The sequence below is a fragment of the Neolamprologus multifasciatus genome, chromosome 23 (genome assembly GCF_963576455.1).
Source record: "Neolamprologus multifasciatus chromosome 23, fNeoMul1.2, whole genome shotgun sequence".
Classification (NCBI taxonomy): domain Eukaryota; kingdom Metazoa; phylum Chordata; class Actinopteri; order Cichliformes; family Cichlidae; genus Neolamprologus; species Neolamprologus multifasciatus.
Window position 1 is genome coordinate 4,212,801 of NC_140460.1, and position 15,930 is coordinate 4,228,730.

Sequence of the window (15,930 nt, forward strand, 5' to 3'; positions counted from 1 at the left end):
AACTTTATTGAAAATAATTTGAGAGTTTCAGGTTCTCGTCATTTTTAAAAAGATGCTCAGTGAAAGTTTGTTGCAGATGAAAGCGTTTTAAGATTAAATGTCACACTTTGATTCTCTTTGCTTGTAACGTTTTTGTTTTTCTAGTTTTCCTTTTAGACTTGTGATAAATTCTAGAATTAAATGTGTGGTCGTGATTCAAATGTCTTTCTAGTTTTGTGGATGTTTTTAAAACATTTTATGCGCCGCTCGGTGGCACAGAAGCTCGGGCCACGGGTATAAAACTGCACATACGCATTGTTTTTGTCAGATTTTTAAAGATATTGTGGCGTCAGTGGTACTCGCTTATATAGCTTTTGCAAATAAAATTGCACCAACAGTTACTGGACATGGCAGTGAAAATGTCCTGTCCTTGTTTATGAAACAGTCCTTGTGGCTCTCAGAAATGAAGCGGTATGAGGCCTGATTATTAGAAGTTTCTGAATGGAAATTAATACAGATATGTGGTCAGAAAAATTATGTCATAAAACAAGCTCTGACGCCTGGCTAAAATGCATTTCCCAACTCGTTGTTGGGTGAAACCTGTCGACCTGAGCAATCAGAGGTTTTCAGAGCAGCATTGTACACTTTGCAATCATTTTAGCAACCACCAACTAGGAGGACACTCAGGTCTGAGTAACTGGGTAATTCACTAGCAAACAGAACAGTTTTACTGTTGAAATTAATTATTTTTACAGGAGGAAATCCAAGTTTTTGGCTGTTTTATTATTGACTGGATTTATACATATAACCTAAATGGATAGTGGTATAAATCAGCGGTCCCCGGGCCTCGGACAGGTACCGGTCCGTGAGTCGTTTGGTACCGGGCCGCGAGAGTTGAGGCTCAGGTGTGAAATGTATAGTTTTCAGGGATTTTATCGGTTTTCAGCGTTATTTTGTTATCGTTTTTATCGTTTACTCGGTTTTCCTTTGTCTTTTGAATAAATTTTTTTGGTACCAGTACTAGTTTTATTTTGTTGTATTTATCCACGACACCTTAAAGGCCGGTCCATGAAAATATTGTCGGGCATAAACCGGTCTGTGATGCAAAAAAGGTTGGGGACAGCTGGTATAAATCATAAACTATCAATTCAATTTTATTTATATAGCGCCAAATCACAACAAAAGTCGCCTCAAGGCGCTTCATAGATACAGCGAAAAACCCAACAATCATATGACCCCCTATGAGTTAGCACTTTGGCGACAGTGGGAAGGAAAAACTCCCTTTTAACAGGAAGAAACCTCTGGCAGAACCAGGCTCAGGGAGGAGCGGGGCCATCTGCTGCGACCGGTTGGGGTGAGAGAAGGAAAACAGGATAAAGACATGCTGTGGAAGAGAGACAGAGATTAATAACAGATATGATTCAATGCAGAGAGGTCTATTAAAGTGTATCAGAAGTGTATAGTCAGATCTGGTGTTGCATCCTGTATGTTTGCACTCCAGCCAGGCTCTCTGCAGACATTGCAGTAAGTTCAGTAAACATTTATATGTTGCGCTCTCTTTTCAGATTTGCACTTTTTTAAAACACTAATTTGTGATTACACAGGTGACTAAATACAGGGGTGATGGGAGTTTCAGGAGCGCAAAATAAAAACAAGGGCTTTGCATATTTAGTGTGAAATGTTAAGTACTCACAAGTTGTTTAAAGTAATAATATAAAGCTGTAAACTAAGAGCGTATGACTCGTTTTGGAGCTTGTTCACTTTAAAAGAAACGAACACGCTGGGATGACCTTAAACACCAGTTTGTATCATACTATATGACACATGATCTGCTGAGTCTTGATGAAGTAAAAGTTAAAATACAGGAACTCAATTTCAGGAATAAAGAACTAACATAGAAAGGTTACAAGTAGCTTTATTTTGTTGAAATGTAAAATAAAAAGGAAAAAAGGAAGGAGCTATACGTGGAGCTGTGACAGCTGTGTGTGCTCATCTCTGTGGGTGTTATGAACAGAGGTCAAAATGATGTCTCACAGTGATATATAATGTTTGCAAAGCCTTTAACATGTCGATATTTCTGGACTAGCAAAAAGATAAAAACAAACAAACTGGAGAAAAATATTAAGTGTGGTCATTTATTTATTGATGTAAATATAACAATGTTAAATATGAGTCCTAAGATCCTGTTGTTAAGTGTTAAGGGTGACACATACAGTGATTCAGAAAAGTAAAAAAGAAATAAAAGATGCAGATCTACTGGGATTTTCCCACTACAATCATCTCAGAGAATGGTCTGAAAAAGAGAAATATCCACTGAGCGTAGATCTCTGGGGGAAAGTTGGCCTCTTGATATTAGGGGTCAGGGGAGAATTGCCAGACTGCTTAAGCTGATAGGAAAGGTCACAAGGTGCAGAAGGGCATCTCTGAACACACAACACACTGAACCTCGAAGAAGAAGAAGACAACACTGGGTGCCACTCCTGTCAGCTAAGAACCGGAAACTGAGGCCACAATTTGGGTTTGCCAAAATTAAAATGTTGCCCTGTCTGATAGGACTTAATTTGTACTAAATTTGAATGGTAGGCTCAGAATCTGATGTAAACAACATGAAAGCATGGATGCCACAGCCTCCCCATCCATCCATCCTCTCCCTTCTCCTTTTTCAGGGTCGCGGGGGGCGCTGGAGCCTATCCCAGCTGTCTTAGGACGAGAGGTAGGGGACACCCTGCACAGGTCGCCAGTCTGTCGCAGGGCTCACTGCCTACCCAAGTATTGCTATTCATTATGTTCATCCCTTTACGGCCACATAAAGTGTACCCATCGTCTGATGGCTGCTTCAAGCAACAAAACACGTCATGCCATGAAGCTGAAATAATCTCAAGCTGATTTCTTGGTTCACTGAACTCAAACGGCCTCCAAAGTCACCAGATCTCAACCCACTAGAGCACCTTGGGGGTGCAGTGGAATGAGTGCTTCATATCACGGATGGGCAGCCAGTGTTGGGGAGTAACGGAATACATGTACCGCCGTTACGTATTTAAAATACAAAATATGAGTAACTGTATTCCGTTACAGTTACCGTTTAAAAAGGTGGTATTTAGAATACAGTTACTTTGTTGAAATAAATGGATTACATGGCGGTACTTCCCTGTTTCATATTGTCGCGGGTCAGGACTGTTTGGGTTTTGTTTGACAGCTACGTTCTGTTGTTCCAGGCGGCAGCGTTAAGATTGCCATGGTTACAGGGTGACGCTCTCTCTCTGCGTGTTTCCTGGGTGAGAGAGGCCTTTTTGTTGTTGTTGTGCTAAGCTAATAAGCAGAATGCTACCGGTATAGCTCTAAAGAATGTAGCATCATAGGCAGTGTAGTCCGTGCTGCAGGGAGAATGGACTGCCATACACGTTATGTGTCTGTGAGCGAGGGAGGGAGAAAAAGGAAAAGTACGAGCTGTCATCGAGCAAAAACGGGAGCTGGAAGCATGTAAATATAATAATAACCACTGCAGCCAAGAAGAGAGCCTGACGAGCCCAGTTGTAAGTAAGCTATTAAGACTCGACTGTACACCGTGTTCGTGTTTTCCTCCAAAAACAATAAGTTCTGTTGGAGCAGCCTTTCAACGCCTCTCTCTGTCTCTCGCTAGCAAAGTTGACCCAGACAACAAAGTAAAGCTAGTTTTCGGCTATGAGCCCGACACAGAACCCACCGTATTAGCCAGAGGTCCCTTTACTACGGTTCGGAGCCGCGGACCTTCAGTAACAGTAATAAATCACAGCAATAGTACATTCATGTAGTTGTAAACAGCATGATAATATATTAAGTAATCCAAAGTATTCAGAATACGTTACTCTCATTGAGTAACGTAACGGAATACTTTACAGAATACATTTTGGGGCATGTATTCTGTATTCTGTAATGGAATACATTTTAAAAGTAACCTTCCCAACACTGTGTGCAGCCAACTAATCTGTAGCAACTGTGTGACATTAGCATCTCAATATGGATCAAAATATTTTGGCAAGGTCTCGGGAACTTATTGGATCTGTAAATATGTTAGTTAACAAGGCACAAAGCGGGTCCAACACAGTATTAGTGATGCGTACCTAATAAAGTGACCCTTGACAGTAAGCCTAGATATCTTACTCTTAAAATGCAGAGACTATATTAGAATTAGCAAATAAACTTGGGGGGGAAATGTTATTGAGGGCTACTTCTTAACTACAATGTCATTAAGACTATTTCAATCATAAAAAGCCCCTAAATCTCCCAGATTTTCCTCTTTCTTTTCCCTTTTCTCCACCAGAGGGCATCCTATAGTCGTAAATAGAAACAGACTGGTAATATCTAGCTTTTATGCCAGTTTGTTATAAGTGGCAGTCATTGCAAGTGTAAAAATTAATAGTATATATATTTTTTAATGATTGTTTAATTTATGTTCTATGTGCAAAAGCAAAACAAACAAGCAAACAGAAAAAAAATCCCCAAATGACAGGTGTAAGAAAAAAAAAAAGGACAGACGACTGGGGCCCAGAGGTTGTGTGAGCGAGGTTAAAACCAGGACATACATAAAGGCTCTCTGACACCCTGACTGGCCACTCCTTAAGAACAAACAGTCCGCCAGATGTCGAATGTCCTGCTTAAATCAACATCACTGACTGAGAGGAGGAAAACAACGTGAGAGCCTGGACGTAGCTGCAGAAATATGGTTTGCAAGCACCCGTGCACACACTCACACAGAGGTCACTACACGAGGAATGCACTCAGACACCCACTGATGCTCAACATCGACCCCCATGCTGTGAAACATCATTTACCCAGATTCTTGGCCTTTGGAAAATTACATTTTTTCTAATGTCTGGGCTGTCCTTTGTCTCTGCGGCGTCTCTCTTTTCTATTTCTTTGAAGAAAAAAACCCCCTGCTACATCTATTTTACAGAAATAGACAGTTCATAGCAGGTAGCTACAAATATGGGACTCACGTTTTTTAGAGAATCATCGACGGAAGTAAACTCAAACAGAAACACGCTGCCTTTCATCTGTTTCGGATGATTTTTATCTATTGAGCTTTTCTAAATTGTAGTGTTGATTTAGCGGAGAGAGCTTTAAAGTTTAAAGGGATTCAAAACATTCATTACTTTTTTATTTTTTGAAACAGAAGGTCGGGCTAGTTGAATGCAACATGTGTTTCTTACATCTTCAGAGAGGCTCTATGAGCTTCGGAGCTGAAGACCGATTGATGTGTTTGGGTCTCGACAAGCTTTACTCTGCATCTTTGATTTTACAGACATGGTTGTCTCTCTTTCATTGATCATACAGTTTCTTTGCACAAATACAGCTTTTTTGTGTAATTGTGCCTTTGTGCACCACCTCAGAAGATTTTAAATCAATCTAAATGTGACTGAAGCGCAGACTTTCAGCTTTTTTTTAGCTGTCATGCCCAGATGTGTCCTGTTCCCTTGGTACTCCATTACAAATTAAACAGATAAAATATTTGCAGCTAATTCCACTTGTATTTGGTGACTACTGTTATAACAAAGATTGTAAAAACCTTTAGGGAGGGTTGAATCTACAAGCTGGTACATTCTTAAAAACAATGGATGCACATCGATACCAAAATGCCCGAAAGACCACAGAAGACAAAAAAAGCACGATGACAGAATTATTTCAGTAGTTATGAAAAATAATTTCACGCGTCTCTCGAGGAGACACGCACTGACAGAGGCGAGGCTGCTGGATACTGGCGCCACCGGGCCCTCTGACCACCACCAGTAGGCAACGGGTGAAGTGTCTTGCCCAACAACCGAGACTGTCCAAGCCGGGGCTCGAACCGGCAACCTTCTGATTACAAGACGAACTGCCAACTCTCGAGCCACGATCACCCCATCATTCAAAAACCAATGGATCTCATTGCATGTTGGAGAAAGACAAACCCACAAGAGAGAAAAACACTGTGGAATTCACATCACATTACACAGCAGGCTTCCAGTGAGCTCATATGCAGCATTTGCTGCGATAGGTTCTTGACTCTGAAGTGTTACATGTGTGATAACACGATGGGAGGGGTTGTAATGTAATGCAATGCTCTCCTATATGTTGGTCTGAAAGGCCAGACCCGAGATCATCACGGGGAGATCCACCAGGAGCTTCTTTGCACAGTTGAGGGAAAACAAAGCTGAGAAAACATCCTTGTTATGTTTTAACAAACGTAAAACTCCAAACAAGAGCGTAAGCTGGAAATTTAGACGATTAGACTTCCTCTCTACTTAAGTTTAAAATGTTCTTTTTAATGTTGAATCTTATTTACGGCTCAGTCAGATGATTCTGAACCTTGCCTTGGTTGCCACTATCCCATTAGTTTTGTCTCCTCTCTCATAGTTTTTGCTTTGTCTTGGTTGTTTTTTCTTTATGCTTTTCTTTCATCACTTTTCTTTGCCCTATTCTGATGACCGCCTAAGATGCTTGTGCTTTATGAATAAAACCGATTAAAACCAAAATAAAGTAGCTGATACTACGAAGGACACATGGTATCAAAGCTTGATCAGAGATCTTTAAATAAGGACCAAAATTACTGCAGAAGAACCAGTTGTGTTTTTTCATTCCTTTCTTTTACCTGCCAAACCTGGTGCCTTGTTTTATTCACAGTGCAAGTACAGCCCTGATTTTAATCCAATATTCAGATTTTAGTAGCATTTGTAGCCTTGAGCTGTTTGCACAGACGAGGTAGAAAAGATGGGACCTCACTTCTTTCAAACTCAGCACCTTCAGAATGCAAATCCTCGTCCTCTGCGTGAGGTCAGCTCTGCATGATGTTGAAACAACATAAAAATCGCACATGCGCAGACATGCAGTGAAGCAAATTATGTCTCCTGGCTCCCAAACTCTGTAACCACATTTAGAAGAAACCAAGTGAAGACCTAAGCCTGATTTGCTCCCTGATGAAGCTGCAGAAGAGGAACACCGTGAAGAAAATCAGCCAGTAATAACGAGAAAAAAACCCTTTAAACTTAGTTGGTATAAATTTCAACACGACAAAATGAGAAGTCTGAAGACCAACAACTATATGCCTGTTTGTTCATGCAGCCTTGTCTCACCTCTGCCTCCCAGACGGTGGTATCCTCTGGAGGAGATGAAATCCAATAATTATGAAACATATTCTCCCTCCTGAGTTGGGACATCTGCGACTTGAGAAACCCCAGTCAGATCAGGCTGTACTCACAGCTCCTCACATGTCCTTTAAACCCAATGAACAGCAGCACGAGCAGCTGTCGTCATAGATGAAACACACGTCCCATTCAGGATTCTCATCTGCTGCATTCCACTCATATAATATGGATGAACCACCCACAGGTGCAACATTAAGCAATCCATACGCATGGAACCGGGCCTTTTAGTGAGCGCGCAGCACTGTACATGTGCATCTGCATCACGTGCATACATTCATGACTAAAATGTAAGATCCAGATGTTTATCAGCTGCAGATGTAGAGCTTGCAAGCCTAAAGTATGATCAGCACTGCAGTTGTCCACTTTACTGGTCATGCACAGATCTCTAAGATCTACCATACTTTGGAAATTATTACCAGTTACTCTTTTGTGATTTGTTAATATAAGAATACGCCAATGGGTCACTCTGAGAGAACGACCGTATCACCTCTTAATAAGCATTCATTGACAGGTTATTGAGGGAAAAGTCTTAGTGAATGCCCTAGGTGTTTTAAAATATGCTTTCTTTTGGAATCAGGCATTCGTTAATGTTTTATGACTAAAAAGAGAAACAATGTGACTGATATTAGTAAGTAACAAGTTAGTGGAGTGGTATGTTTACTTTAAATATAAATCAGTAAAGCTAAAAGAGAAAGTTGATGTTTCTGGTTTACTGCTGATACTTTTGCTCCACCACAGCAGGACTTCACCGTCACTGGGTTTGATTGAGCAAAAAACTCTCTGCAAATGGAAAAAAAGGTTACAACTGGACAAAAAATGTCTGTCTGTGAACAATATATTCTTTAAAATAAGCATTAGTACCATTTAGGCAGAACCTGCTTGCACAAAAATGGTAGATTAATTTGATTAATGGTGGCTCACCTGCTAGGTGTTAGGAGACCTGGGTCAAGTCCGCGTCTCTGTGTTATGTTTCCTGTTTTACTTTGAAAGTGTCTCGTGTTAATGTATCTGGAGCTGTGTCCCAATTCAGGGTCCGCACGCTTGAAGTACGCATTTTAAGTGTGATTACGTCACCGCCACACGACGACGGCTGTCCCAATTCGAAGTGTACTTCAAACGCATACTCCAAATGCGCCGTCGATTTCCCCAAATATCAAGCGTGGTCTGGTGCACGCTTCGTGGTCCCATATATCCCACAATTCATAGCACGGCGGTGGGTGTGGATAATTTTGCCGCAAAATACGGCAGAAGGGAGCGGCCGAAGAGTGAACTGTCAAAAGTAAGTACTGAATATGACGTCACTTATTCATGTGCGAATGTTTAATAACGAAGAACATTAAAACATTGCTGTTGGCCACATGCCGGCAACTCTTGAAATAACTGTTCGGTACAGAAATGAAGCCCAACAATCGTGTTTTACAGTCCTGTGGTTTCAGCCTCAGATACTCAACTAATCAAAGTGATGTCATGACAAAAATGAATGACCAACAAAACATTTTTTTTCCTTCATTTCTGTCACACAAAGCTGTATGTAACGTTTCTCACGGTTAGTACCACGGTTGCTAGGCAACCCGAACACCGCGACGAAGGCTAGACCGTCCCATTTCACAAGCCTCTTACTTTCGCACTTCTCGTACTTATAGTACGCACCGTACGTAGTACGCGTAGTGCGCGTACTTCAAGCGTGCAGACCCTGAATTGGGACACAGCCTGGGATTGCTTCCCTTGTCTCGTTAGCCCTGATTTGACCCAGCTGTGTTTCCCTCCTGTTTCCCATTCCCTGATTGCTCCCTCTGTGTTTTGTTTTGTCTGTGTCCAGCATCTTACGCTGTGTGTTCTGTCCATCTGTCTGCCAGTCAGTTATCTGTATTCTCAGTTTGTTTAGTTTCTGTTCTGCGTTGCCGTCTAGCAATAAAGCTGAGTTTGAGTTCACGTTTGCCTCTGAATGTCTGCACTTTGGGTCCTCCATACCACCACTCCTGCCTGCACACTGCCTTCACATGACACCACACACAAAACGTTTATCCTACGCGATGACCATGCGCTTATACATGTGGCCAAACACCCACATTTCGTACATCAAGCAGTTTTCCTCCTTAAACTTCCAGCGCGAGTGCTCGATGCAGCCTTTTCATGTCACCGAAGAATAAAAAACAGCCTTCCTCACATAAACAATTCTCTCCCTCGACTCTTTCTGTGGCTCTTTTATGACCTTAATGGGTCTTTAGCGAGCAACTTGTAAAAGGCTCGACTCCTACTGAGAGGGCTTTCTTACTTTTCAGTGCTGCGCAGCAAATCTGGCTTTTCTAATGGATTTACGGTTTAGGGCAATTACGGTTCAAGCGAACTGTGGTATTAACCGAATACTGCTTCCTCCTATGTTTGAAAGTTTTACAGTACACTGTAAATAAAACTGGTGGCATTGTTGAGACTGTAGGTGATTCAATCTCCTGTTGAGTCTAAAAAGATATGGCAATGAAAGCAAGTGGAAACATTTGGATAAGAGGAGAACACGATGCGAAGATGCGCTGAAAACAATAAGAGGATGGCCTTGGCCTTATTGCACATGTGCTCTGCAGCCAGGAAGGAAGTTTAACATCAAATATTCACTCACACTGCGACACGTAGGCATGAGCATCTGCTCTTGACCCTTTAACAGATAAGAGCTGGACAACAAAAAGGAAAACGCATGCAGTTTGCTGTTAAGGAAACACCCCTTGTAGTGAGGAGCAGCCATCTACTGTACACACATAGTGTAGCCTCTCTGAAACACAGGGCCCCCCCACAAATGTCCTCACCAAGAATATTTACGTTGCGTGGTCTCATGAAACCACATCCCTGTTTTTGCCTTCTCAGTGAGTCGTCAGAAATGATTGTTTATACTCAGGTTTAATTCAGGGTCTGTGCGTGTTAGACTGCTGGTTAAACATATGTTTATGAGGTTTATCCTTTACTTCTACTGACTTTAAAATCTGTGACTTGCTGTATGTTGGTATAATAAAGGCTTGAGTTGTACGTGTAAATACACCTGCAGAGCGGCGGTGTTTCTACAGCGCTCTTTTAAACCCTGCGGGAAGGAAAACAAGACAAATAAGGCGACTAATGAACCCACTAATTTAAATCTTTGCAATTAGTCCTGAAACACCACACAGATTTGTGGATTAAGTACTGCAGTTTCTGCACTCTTGTGTACTTTCAAATGCTACAGCCTGCATAATCTTTCAGACGTGCAAACAGAGCCGGCTGAGGAATGTGAAACAAATGTGCGGCCGTTAGATCTGCGAGGCTTCAGATGAAAAAGCTGCAAGAGCAAAGTGAAGAAATTCCTCACCGGCAGGAAATCTATGTTCTCTCAGCAGTGATCTTTTAATTTCCTCAGCAGTCAAAACCAGACTAATTGGAGCTTAGAGAGGCAGAAGATCTGTATACAAACTAAAAAAAACACTGGTAATTTGTTTCCTCTGCTTTTTATAAGTAATTATCATTGACTTTTTGTTCTCCTCGCTCTCTCTCTGTCCATCTACAGCACTTCCTCTTCTGACTTTTTATCAATCTCCAAGCTGCGAAAAATAAAATCTTGTTTCCACGATCTTAAACATCATTTCACTGAGGTTTGTTCTGGATTATCTCATCTTATTCCTTTCTGGCCCTGTCGTTTATCTGCATGTGTCTCCCCTTGGGGCAAGGTGCTGTAACCACACTAGAAGCAGAGATCGAGGCTGATCAAAGGCTGAAGGATAGGCGTCGCTCTTGGTAAATGGTAAATGGACTGGTTCTTATATAGCGCTTTTCTACTCTTTCTGAGCACTCAAAGCGCTGTACACAACTTGTACATTCACCCATTCGCACAAGCACATTTTTCTAAGTGCTATCTAAGTAACATTCACACACATTCATACTCCGATGGATGTATCGGAGAGCAATTTGGGGTTAGTATCTTGCCCAAGGATATTTGGCATGCAGACTGGGGAAGCCAGGGATCGAACCACCAACCTTCTGATCAGTAGATGACCTGCTCTACCACCTGAGCTACAGCCACCCCAGCGTTTAGACAGCTCTTCTGTCTAAACGCTGGGTTGGGCTTGTTGGTCAGGCCATAAGCATCACCTTCCTGGCATTCACTGACACACACAAGCTTTCACACACGTACACAAACAAAAGGATTATATTTAGATAAAGAAAAACAGAGCAGGGGTGATTTCTTTTTTATTCCTTGTAAACACATGTGCAGAGGAAGGGATAGTGGAAATATTGGACAAAGGATGGTAAAGACTGAGCTGCCAGGCAGGAAGCAAAGAGGAAGTCGATCACAGAGAAGGTACAGGGATGTGGTGAGAGACGACGCAGATGGTTGGCGTGAGAGGCAAGTGAGATGAAGGCAGAAGATCTGCTGTACCGCCGTTACGTATTTAAAATACAAAATATGAGTAACTGTATTCCGTTACAGTTACCATTTAAAAAGGTGGTATTTAGAATACAGTTACTTTGTTGAATAAATGGATTACACGGCGGTACTTCCCTGTTTCATATTGTGGCGGGTCAGGACTGTTTGGGTTTTGTTTGACAGCTACGTTCTGTTGTTCCAGGTGGCAGCGTTACGGTTGCCATGGTTACAGGGCGACGCTCTCTCTGTGCGTGTTTCCTGAGTGAGAGAGGCCTTTTTGTTGTTGTTGTGCTAAGCTAATAGGCAGAATGCTACAGGTATAGCTCTAAAGAATGTAGCATCATAGGCAGTGTAGTCCGTGCTGCAGGGAGAATGGACTGCCATACACGTTATGTGTCTGTGAGCGAGGAGGGAGAAAAAGGAAAAGTATGAGTTATTGTCGAGAAGAAACGGGAGCTGGAAGCATGTAAATATAATAATAACCACTGCAGCCAAGAAGAGTGCCTGACGAGCCCAGTTGTAAGTAAGCTATTAAGACTCGACTGTACACCGTGTTCGTGTTTTCCTCCGAAACAATAAGTCCCGTTGGAGCAGCCTTTCAACGCCTCTCTCTGTCTCTCGCTAGCAAAGTTGACCCAGACAACAAAGTAAAGCTAGTTTTCGGCTACGAGCCCGACACGAACCCGAGGTATTAGCCAGAGGTCCCTTTACTACGGTTCGGAGCCGCGGACCTTCAGTAACAGTAATAAATCACAGCAATAGTACATTCATGTAGTTGTAAACAGCATGATAATATATTAAGTAATCCAAAGTATTCAGAATACGTTACTCTCATTGAGTAACTTAACGGAATACGTTACAGAATACATTTTGGGGCATGTATTCTGTAATCTGTAATGGAATACATTTTAAAAGTAACCTTCCCAACACTGGCTGTGGCGACCCCTAAAGGGAGCAACCCGAAGAAGAAGCAGAAGAACAAGAAATCTATTAACGGACACAGGATGAAAGTCATAAACACACTGAGCACATAGTTTCTCACTTTCTTTGCAAACTTTCCTGGCAGTAAAAAGTACTAATTTTAAAAGGCTATTGTGTTTTTATTTATTTACAATATTTTCTTTACACTTATTAAACTTTTTTTTCCATTTAGACTGAAGTAAAGATATTTCTGCTGTCAGCGCAGCAGATTGGGTGTCTCTGTGGTCCACTTTACCCATTTGCTGGCTTTTATTCTTACTTATTCTCTTTTATTTGATGAGATATTGTGTCAGAGATTCACGGAGAGGAAGGTTTATTAGTTACAATTTAATTTGTTTATACTCGTTTAAAAGGGCAATGTTTTTGTCAATTAAACTACTTAGTGTTGGGGAAAAGGTGTGCAGAATGTGCACAATCCTTTTCAATTTCCACATATTTTAATCTTTCACATCAAACAGATAAACAGAGAACACACTATACAATAACATTGTGGGTAATCTAGGTCAAAAGTCTGCCTGTGTTTGTTGGCCTCTGTCTGGAGAAGAGAGGCACAAAATATTCTCACACAGGTGTTTTGGCATGAAAATAATTGTAAAAGTGAAATGCAGTTCTCGTAACATCCACATGCTTTTGATTTCACTGCTGCTTTGGTTCCCCCGAGGCCCTCACTAACAGGCTTTAAGTATGCACATGCATCTAAGCATCTGTTTTATTTATATATGGTATAGGCTGGGAAATGGCATTAAATTCTTCTAAACCCAAAGAGAACAAAAACACTGTGAAGCATTAGACGCCACATCGTGCTTTTGACGTTGCTACACAGTTGATGGCTCACCAGAGGTCCACCAATGAGAGAGGGGGCTCTGTAGCACACCCACGCTGTTCTGCTCTGCTGGAGGTATGCTGAAGGTGTGGACAGTTTATCAGAGGTAAGCACAAAGATGCGAAAGCCTTCAACTCACACGGGAGAAAGATCTCCAGATTCACATCTCTTTTTGATGTTTTCACTGCCCCGTGCGCATTGAAAGACTTCTTCGGATCTGTTTTGTGTCAACACACTTTCACTCCCACTTCATCATGCTTGATAAGAAACATTGTCATGTTTTAATGCATTGGGTCCCTCTAGTGTGATTTCTCAACTTGCAGCGCAGCATCTTTGTTGGCATGTCTGCAGTGAATACATCACAAAATTTTTGATCAAGAAGAGACAAGTTTGTGTTCCTGCATAGGGCTCGAGCTGTATTTTCATCTTTTACATTTTGTTTTAGTAGCTGTTTGGTTTGGTTTTGGAAAACGTCACTGTTAGGGTTAAAATGCCCCTTTTTACACAAGATGCGTAAGAAGGAACACTTCTCCCGTTTGCAAAAAGCTCTGCTTTGTCACCTCCACAACGATAACCGCTGGAGTAATGATGCCACAAGCAGAAAACACCTGGCTGAGATCAGACTTATACCAGTACCACCGCCAAAGTAGTTTAAAATGTGAATATGAAATAAAAAAGAAAAGATCAGTGATACAGTCTTACACTCCCTTGCTCCACCACCACTAAAGCAGTTCATTAGGCATAAAGAAAGCTCAGACAGGACCACTCGAGCTACAATTCGAGGAGACTTGTTTATACCCCACAGACGGACAGCATTTGGGCAGAACGTCCTCTCTGTCAAGGGTGGCCATCTGTGGAACAGTCTTCCTCAACCCATTAGAGAATGCTCTACACTCAATTTGTTTAAGGCAAAGGTTAAAAACTGGTTATGGACAAATCAAGTGTGTGATCATGTATGAGTTGTATAGTTTTAATGTTTTATTTGGGAACAGAATGGTGTGTCTGTGTAAGTTTGGTGATGGAGTTTTTATTATGAATGAATGATGAATTTTTAAGAATTATTATGTCTATTTCTTATGCTTAAGGACAACAGATGGAAATTAGCCCTTGGCTATAATCTGGTATGTTTACATTCATGTAATTTTTTTTTTTTTTTTTACATTTATGTTCATTAACATGCACTGTCCTAAATAAATAAATATAACAAATATAACAAGCAGAAATATTTAGAATTTAAAGTGATTTGATTTATTGATGTAGACGATTTATTGATCTTGAAATAGGAAACATCAAGTAGGTTAATGTATTTTTAAGCTCGTAATACATTTATAAGTATACATTTATTATGAATTGTATATTTTATTCTGTGTTTTACAAATGATTTTTCTTCTTAGTGACAATCTGCATGCCTTTTCTGCCTCCTAGTGCTGGACAGGGCTGGCATTAGGAGTACACTGGCTTGTGACCAGTCATTAAAAATTAAACGTAATCTAGGTAACTGAACCATAAATTCACAGGAGGAAAAACCTAGAAACCTATATTTAACTTATGAAATATGTACTCCAGTATTCAAAGCCAGTACTTGTAGTGTTTACCATAAAGACCTCTACTAACAAAACATGGCAACAGGTAGCCTATAAAAATTATTATTGTGTCACGCGATGCTCACAGAAGTGATGTTTCCCCACAAGCACACATCTCTCCATCTGGATATTTAAAAGGTTAAGTCCACCCAAATTACCAACACTCACTTCCACGCTGACACAACATGTTTTCATTGGATTCATTCCCCCGCCTCGATCCGCGCTGTCTGACTGCGTGATTGTTCATTGCCCAACTAAATAAAGTCATGACTCAATGGGCTGTTTTTCCCCTGCCCTCATTTTTGTTCACTTTTATTTGAAGCACAAATTTACAGCAAGACGTTTAGCTGCAGATTGTAAAGATTCTGAATCCATCCATCCATCCATTCGCTTCCTCTTCTCCTTTTCAGGGTCGCGGGGGGCGCTGGAGCCTATCCCAGCTGTCATAGGGCGAGAGGCGGGGTACACCCTGGACAGGTCGCCAGTCTGTCGCAGGGCCAACACACAGGGACAGACAACCATTCGCACTCACATTCACACCTAGTGGCAATTTGGATTATCCAATTAACCTATCCCCACAAGCTGCATGTCTTTGGACGGTGGGAGGAAGCCGGAGTACCCGGAGGGAACCCACGCAAACACGGGGAGAACATGCAAACTCCACACAGAAAGACCCCGGCCTGATGGTGGAATTGAACTCAGGACCTTCTTGCTGTGCGGCAACAGTGCTAACCACTGTGCCACCGTGCTGCAAGATTCTGAATATACTTTTTAATTTTTTTGATAACATTTTTATATTAATTCAATAAGGTCGATCATAATTTTTTATTTAACCTTCTAGGGGGAAAACTCTTGAGATTAAAAGTCTCTTACAAGAATGTCTTGATCAAGACGGACAGCAGTATGATCATATGTTGCATAAAATAATAACACATGCATCCAAATCCATACACCAGTTAATGAGTCTAATATGCTGTTTTAAATGTCACTGTTTGGCTGAAGTGTGAGGAAACTCTGGTG